Genomic DNA, 7,679 nt, shown 5'->3' with positions numbered 1-7,679 from the left:
TAGAGTAGGATAATAAAAAATTAAATGTTGCATATAATAGTTAGTTTAGCTCTAAAAATATAGTGCAACATCTGTTTCATTTTTTTGTATAAGTGGGAATGGTAACAATTAAACAAAAAAACAACTAGTTGAAAATGGGAGATCTATGTTCCTATTGCATATTTCTGTTGAGGTCACTTTCAACTGCATACTATTTTAACGAAGATTGTTACTTAGTCTTATTTCAAATAACAACATGGTTCAACTATTACTTTGCTTTCCCACTTATTATTTATTTTTATACTTGTTTCTAGTTTATCTTTTCAATAAAGTAAGTTATGAAAATCATGTTTGGAATCTTATGTGAAGTTGGAAATGATTGCATTGCAACATCGATTGGTTTTGAATACCAACTATCTGGTACCATATTTTAGCCAACTAGTACCCAACATTTTGGTACCAATTTTCTATTTTGCAAGACAAATCTGGATTCAAGGATCTTGTTCGTTTGGGATACTTAAATACTGGAATAATAATGATACTCAAAATACTGAAAAGACATCTTCATCAACGGAATGGAACACTTAGGGGAGTATTTGATGACATCTTTTCTTTTACCTTAAGTTGTTAAAAATGATGCATTCATGCTTTATCATTACTTATATGTTTTAAGACTTCTATTTGACAAAGATGATTGAATAAGCAATCCTTTTCATAAAAGTTGAATTGAATGATAATTCCAAACTATTCATAGTTGATATACCATTTTTGGAATTTCATTTTTCTTATACATATAGATTTCTGATTATCAATATGAAACAGTTTCTCAAAATATAGTTACCAATGCATACTAAGGGGATTAAAACAAAGTTAAAAGGTCCATACAATGATACCGATGAAAAAGAAACTTGAATACTATAACCATAACACCAAAGCATGATATCTAAGCATATTTATTAAGACTTGCAGTAGAGTTATTGAAGTCTCTAGTCATAGTGGAACACTACTTTAAAAGAGAAAACATAGATGAAAAATATGATTAGTAGGACTTTAGGTGTCTTTTGGTTATTCTTTGGCAACATCATCCATCTCACACTAAAAATGGCTCATTCATGTTATGTCCTTTGAGTACCTATAAGTACATTATGAGTCCAATATTATGCAGGTAATCAAAGTCACTATGAATCGTATCATCATGTGCCTTTAAGGGGCTACATGAAGTTGCTCCCCCATCTACCAATTGCAAAAGAAATTTCCATGATCTAAACCTAAAATTGTAGGAAACATGGGACTAGAGCCTTCAATGTAAAATAGGTTTAAGAGGTTAACCCGTCGAGGCTATGGACGCATGTTGGCAGTAGGTACTGACCTGTGATACCACTAGGCAAACCCATCGGGGCTATGGACACTCGCAAGCAATGGGCCATTCTACCTGAAGAACTATTAACCAAACCGGGGCTTTTGTCTATACGTATGATGGTTACTCTATAGTGTTACAATCAAAAGGGATCATGTGTGGATGAAGTCAAGAGAAAAGAGAACTCCATAAATTTGCTGCTAAAGAATGGCCTTAAGGTAACCTTGAGACCTCTAACACTGGTTTTTCATACTATATCTAAGATTTAATTACCTTAGAAGTGGGACCTATGATCACAGATAATTAATAAAACTCAACTACAAAGCTTATCTGTAATATTTGGATAACTATAAGACTGGTATTTGGTTAGTAATAATAATTTTTTCATTGGTTCATCATCTTTTGTGATCATAAAAAAGCCTCCTACCTACAAAGAAGGAGAGGCCCTTAAATTTATAAAAGGTTTATTTTCTTGATCATAATATTGTTAAGGATTGATGAAATCATATGTAATGAGTGATTTGGAATTTCTTTTATGATTAGTGTTAGTTTTACATCATTTTAATAAATATGAGATGACTTATTTTTGTTCAGTATTCATCTCATTAGCTCCATTATTTTGTTTTTCAAGAGCCATATCAACAACCCTCCTCACTTCTTCAGTATCTCACCTAGTTTGCATGAGGACATGCAAAACCTCAGGCATGGGGGAGTGGTTGTTGGGACCTTTTCAGCATCTTCAGTTCATTCTCTTCATCTTCCTTCAACAAATCAGATTGACACTCATCAACTCCAGCTCTTCCAAATCATTTAGGACTCTAAGCCTTACTCTGCCTCATCTTCAGCTTCATACAACTTCCATTGCAGCTTGCAGTACAAATCAAAGTTCAAAAGGTATACTTGAGGTAAAACATGTTTAAAGGCTCTTTAGCTCATTAAAATTTAAGGAATCTTGATGATTAACCACTTCATATTTCTTCACCTTTCTTAAACCACCATTAAACCCCCATTTCCAAATCCATTAATGCATATTCTAGTAAGACCATAAGAATGATTGTGGTACATGAATATCTATAGTGTCTTCTCCTTGTACATCATAAAGCATTCACAAAATCATCATTTGAATGCTCTCAATAGGAGGATGAAGTCATTGTTGTTTATCTAAGGAAAGAACTACAAAGTGAATAATGGTCTTACAGAGTTTCCAAGTCCGCATTCATAGAACCATTATCTTCATCATCACCTTATATCATCCACCATCCCTTCCTAGTCCATATTTTGTTTGTCTTCAATTTGTGCTATCTTTTTGTGAAACATATCAAGTTTATGATGATATGACAGTTCGCCTTTAATCAACTGCACTGAGAAAAAATGTCATAGGCGAGGATTTTGTTTGCATGAGGGCATGCAAAATATCAGGTATGGGGGAATGTTGGGCCCTAGATATGCAATTGTATTGGATATCCAAATCTTTCATTTACAAGCCATATTCATACCTTTTCAACATAGTCTGCAACTATTATATTAACACTTTTCACTAAATGCATTCATTTTACCTTGTGGTTAATTATTAATGATTTCTTTTATTTTTAATGATTAAATGAATTTTTAACATGGTTTTCCAATGATGATTTACTAATATGTTTATGTGCCCAAACAACAAGTTCTAGTACTGGAATTTGACAATTCGATACTTATATCAGTTTCAGTACTAAGTAAAGGTTAACAAATTGGCACTTATTGAGATGACATGGGTTGCAACTACATGTTTATGGATGGATTTATGTTCACACCTAACTCACATGTGAAGCTCAAGGTGTTATTCAAAGTTATAATCAAACGTAATTTCCACCTATGTAAATTTGGTACTTAATTCAATACCAATTTGGCATTTTCTAGAAATTCGGTACTTAATTCGGTACCAGTTTGGCATTTTCTAAAAATTCCGTACTTAGCTCGATACTAGTTTAACAGTTCAGAATCAACTATGGGTAGTTACATCTAGATTTGGAGGAAAGTTAAATTGACGCCAAGTGGCATTGTTTTGATCTCCAACAATAACCTAATACATTCCCAAAATCATAATAAATACTATTTTAAAATATTATTTGTTATCTTAATTATAGTACGGGAGTTTGATTTTTATGGAAGCTGATATGATTCTTTGGGCCATCGCTTCCTCTCCATTGTAATATAAAATAAATAGATCTGCATGGCAATAGAGAAGGACGTAGAGATGAATTCTGGGATCATTTTTTGAGTTGGTTTTTGTAATCAAATTTGAAGTTTCACTTGTAAACAAAAGCTGAAGTTTTTGGCAATGAAGATTTAATTATTGAAATTTGAGCATCGTATTGGTTTGAATTAGTTGTTGGGAACGTTTCCAAGTCGGGAAGGGCCCCTCAACTTAGGTAACACCTTGGTTTTTATTTGTAGAGTAGGTTAATATTTAGTTTTAGTTTTTTCTTATTGCAGATTTTATTTGATGGTATTTTCAGTTTTTTTAAGTAGATTTGTATTTCACACATTCTTAGATCTATTGTTCTACTTTCAGATCTGTTAAGTAAAAGACATTATGATTAGATTAGAAATAATATTCTCAGGCTTAAGAGTTAAGAAAACTTGAATTGGTTTCTTAATATTTTTTCATACCCAAAATTTTAATCTATAGAATTTTTATACTTAATTCAGTACTAATATTCAAAATTTCAATTTCCAAAAATTTTGTACTTAACTCAGTTCTAGTATTCAGAATTTCAATTTCCAGAATTTTTGTACTTAATTCGGTACTAATATTCAGAATTTCAATTTCAAAACTCTCTATACTTAATTTGGTACCAGGTTTTGTACTACATCAGGGTATTAAAAAATATGTAATTTGTAGTTTATGATTATTTAATTGATTGGAGCTTTGCAGCTACTTGGTAAAAAATTCCTATAGCAAATAAGAACCTACAATATATCATTATGATTCTAAGCCTCCTTATCATTTATTTTTGATATTTTAGTCTTCTTTACTTGCCTCACATGCTTTTAGTTATAGTTGTCGACATTTATTTTTCTGCATTTTACTTTTCTACAACATGTTTAATGTGTTTTTGTATGCATCACTATAAGATTGAAACCACTAAAGTCTCAATACCTAATAAGCTACATATATAAAGCCACATAAACAGTAATGCAAAATTGTGATTTGAAACCTGATAAGCATTAGAGTCCCATAGTCCAGTGACAAGTTATAATCCTTAGTGATTGGTTCTTTCTAGAGTTATTTGTTAGCATAGATTAGAATAGGCTCTAAACCTACATTTCCTGTGGTTGCATCTCTAAGTCTTACGATCCTCGATTCGATAATTAAATGTTCGAATTAGAATACATATAATTCCACCAACATTGAACTATGGGGGGAAGGGTCTTTTTGAAATATATTTCATGATAACATCTCTATATTAATATTGTGGCACAAGGAATTCACTAGTAAGCCTGTTGGACATAGATTGTCATTGATGTCAATATGGAAATATTCGAGGAGAAAATGGAGCCAAGAGGAGCAGACGGAGCCAAGAGGAGAAAATGGAGCCAAGAGGAGCAGACGAGGCCAAGAGGAGTAGATGGAGCCAAGAGGAGCCAAGAGGAGCAGACAAAGCCACCAAAGGAACTAACAGAGCAGAGAGAAGATAGAGCCACCAGAGGAGCTAACAGAGCACAGAGCAAACAGAGCCATTGGAGGATCAAATAGAGAATAAAGCTATCAGAGCCATATTTATAGCCAAAGAAGAATAGAGTGAACAGAGGAGGAAATGGAAGCAAGCAGAGCCATCGGAGCAATAGAGGACGCAAATAGCCATCGGAGCGCAGACATATATTTGCAAATACACTATCAGGGTAGAAAGACAGAGTTATATGGAAAATACACTATCAGTGTGAAATCCTGGCAAATATACTATGGTGAATACTCTATCGGAGGCGGAAGTGTTAACGCTATCGGGCCCGTAGAACCCATATAGCATCACCCCTGTGTATTTATTTGTTCATTTCCAAATGCCTTTTACACAGAGAAATCACACTAAACACTTAGCGGATTTGGAAAGCGGACCTGAAACGTTATACACGGGAGTGTTGAGTTGTATCGGGTCCGGCACATCGCATCGCTATGAGTGGTCTGCGTTAACGTCGAGCCCTGAACCCTTGCGACTTGTGATTGCCGATGTATATCGCATCGGCACTTCGGGAGCGGAGTTACAATGTGTCAAGTAGTCCATTGCGATCGCCGATAGCGATTAGCGATGTCGCATCGGACCTCCACCAAGGGCAACTCCCGATTGCGATACATATACACGCAGACCCACCGCACATTGCAATATGAGTTAATCTATCATCGCATCTGTCACATATCGCATATATTATGAAGCCTTGCCACACTAAAGCGTCAATTGCGATAAAATTGTGGAGGAGCGGATCTGATACAGTTTAGGTTCGGGTGAAATATTTTTTGAAGTCCACCTTTTAGTCTTGTTTGCTTGTTTTTACTCCTATTTCCCATGTAGTTGTATATTTGGTTTGCATGGCGTTTGGAGGTAGCAATACACTAAGGGATGCTTCAGATGGTTTAGGAAGCCTGAACGATAGCTCAGAAGGCTAGAATCAATCCAATTGCGATTGCAATAGGATGTGGCATGTCCATTAAACAATGGATGCCTGTTATCATTGAAAAATGGGCTTGTGTTACAGTTTTAACACTCGGTGACTGTAAAGCCAGGAAGTGGCATGGAAAACCAGCGCAGAGGAAGCCACAACGACCAAGGAGGGAATCCGAAATATCAAGCGAGGCAGAGGAATCTATAATGATGGAGGAGGAAACCAAAGAGGCGGTGGAAAGTGGAAACCATCAGTCAGAGGTTTCTGAAACACATAAAAACAAAAAAACAAGGTGAAGTGTGATTAATGCATGTATAATCAGTGAGGGTAGTTAATGTTGTTGAAGGCTATTGAACATTGTGGGAAATAAGCTGGAGGAGATAGAGGCAGCGAGAGGATCCGGCAGAACAGAAAGAGGGCAGAAGGGCCAACAGGACAATAGATAGTCGAAGGGGAGAAGTAGCCAACAAAGAACATAAGCTTGAATAGGAATTTGTTCTTTATGCAGAGCTTAGTGCAGCTAACAGTAGACTGACTAAAGCTGTGTGAAGACATTATCAGAGAGCATGAAGGGTATTGGAAACTCTATGTGGGCAGTATGAAGAGTTGTAAAGACTTCTTCATAAGAATATTGGTTGTCATTGATGTTGTAGCATGGAGACTACAATGAAGCTATAAATAGACACAACTCAGTAGAGAAGAGTTCTAGGAGCAGAAGATTACGATAAAATGTGCCTTGACAAGATTGGGTCAGAATCCTTGGGGCTGGTGCCTCAGAAATAAGTAGGATTGGAGTCCTTGGGGCTGGTGCCTCAGAAGTAAGAAGGATAGGAGTACTTGGGGTTGATGCCTAAGAAATAAGTAGGATTGGAGTCCTTGGGGCTGGTGCGTCAGAAGTAAGAAGGATAAGAGTCCTTGGGGTTGATGCCTCAGAAGTAAGTAGGATTGGAGTCCTTGGGGCTGGTGCCTTAGAAGTAAGTAGGATTGGAGTCCTTGGGGCTGGTGCCTCAGAAGTAAGAGGATAGGAGTCCTTGGGGTTGATGCCTCAGAAGTAAGAGGGATTGGAGTCTTTGGGACTGGTGTCTCAGGAACTGGAAGGATTGAAGTCCTTGGGAGTTGGTGCTACTAAGTCCAATATTGGTGTCTTGGCGAAATAGAGTTGGTGCTCTAGAGGTTGGAGCCTCACCAAAGTCCGAGTTGGAGCTTGGTAACTAATTGCAACCATCTATATTTTGTATCTATTTTACTGCACAATTTATATTAATAAAAGCATTTATTCTTGTTGTTCATCTTGTGCTCTGAATATATATGTTTTAACTGGTAAAACAATAGTATGAAAAGGAAATAATGATTCACCCCCCCCCCTCAATATTTCCAATAATTGGCATCAGAGCAGGCTTCTTCATACTAGCCTAACAACTTGAAGAAGGATTCATAGCCATGATGAGGAATCACAAAGAATTAGGAAGACCTCCTCTGTTCGATGGCACTAATTTTGGTTTCTGGAAAAAGAGAATGACCTACTACTTAATGTCCCTTGGACTTGAAGTCTGGCATTTTGTTCAAAATGAGTACCATATGCCTACCACTCTTCCAACAGATCAAGATGAGAGGAAGGCCTACATTGCAAATGTAAAAGCCTTGAACTCCATCACTAGTGGAATCACTGATTCGGAGTTTACAAAATTAATGAATTGTAACTCTA

This window comes from Pinus tabuliformis, chromosome Q (assembly GCF_031772625.1).
Source record: "Pinus tabuliformis cultivar Carrire ecotype Pingquan chromosome Q, CPIR1, whole genome shotgun sequence".
Classification (NCBI taxonomy): domain Eukaryota; kingdom Viridiplantae; phylum Streptophyta; class Pinopsida; order Pinales; family Pinaceae; genus Pinus; species Pinus tabuliformis.
The sequence above is the reverse complement of the archived record's forward strand: the minus strand, read 5'-3'. Positions refer to the sequence as shown.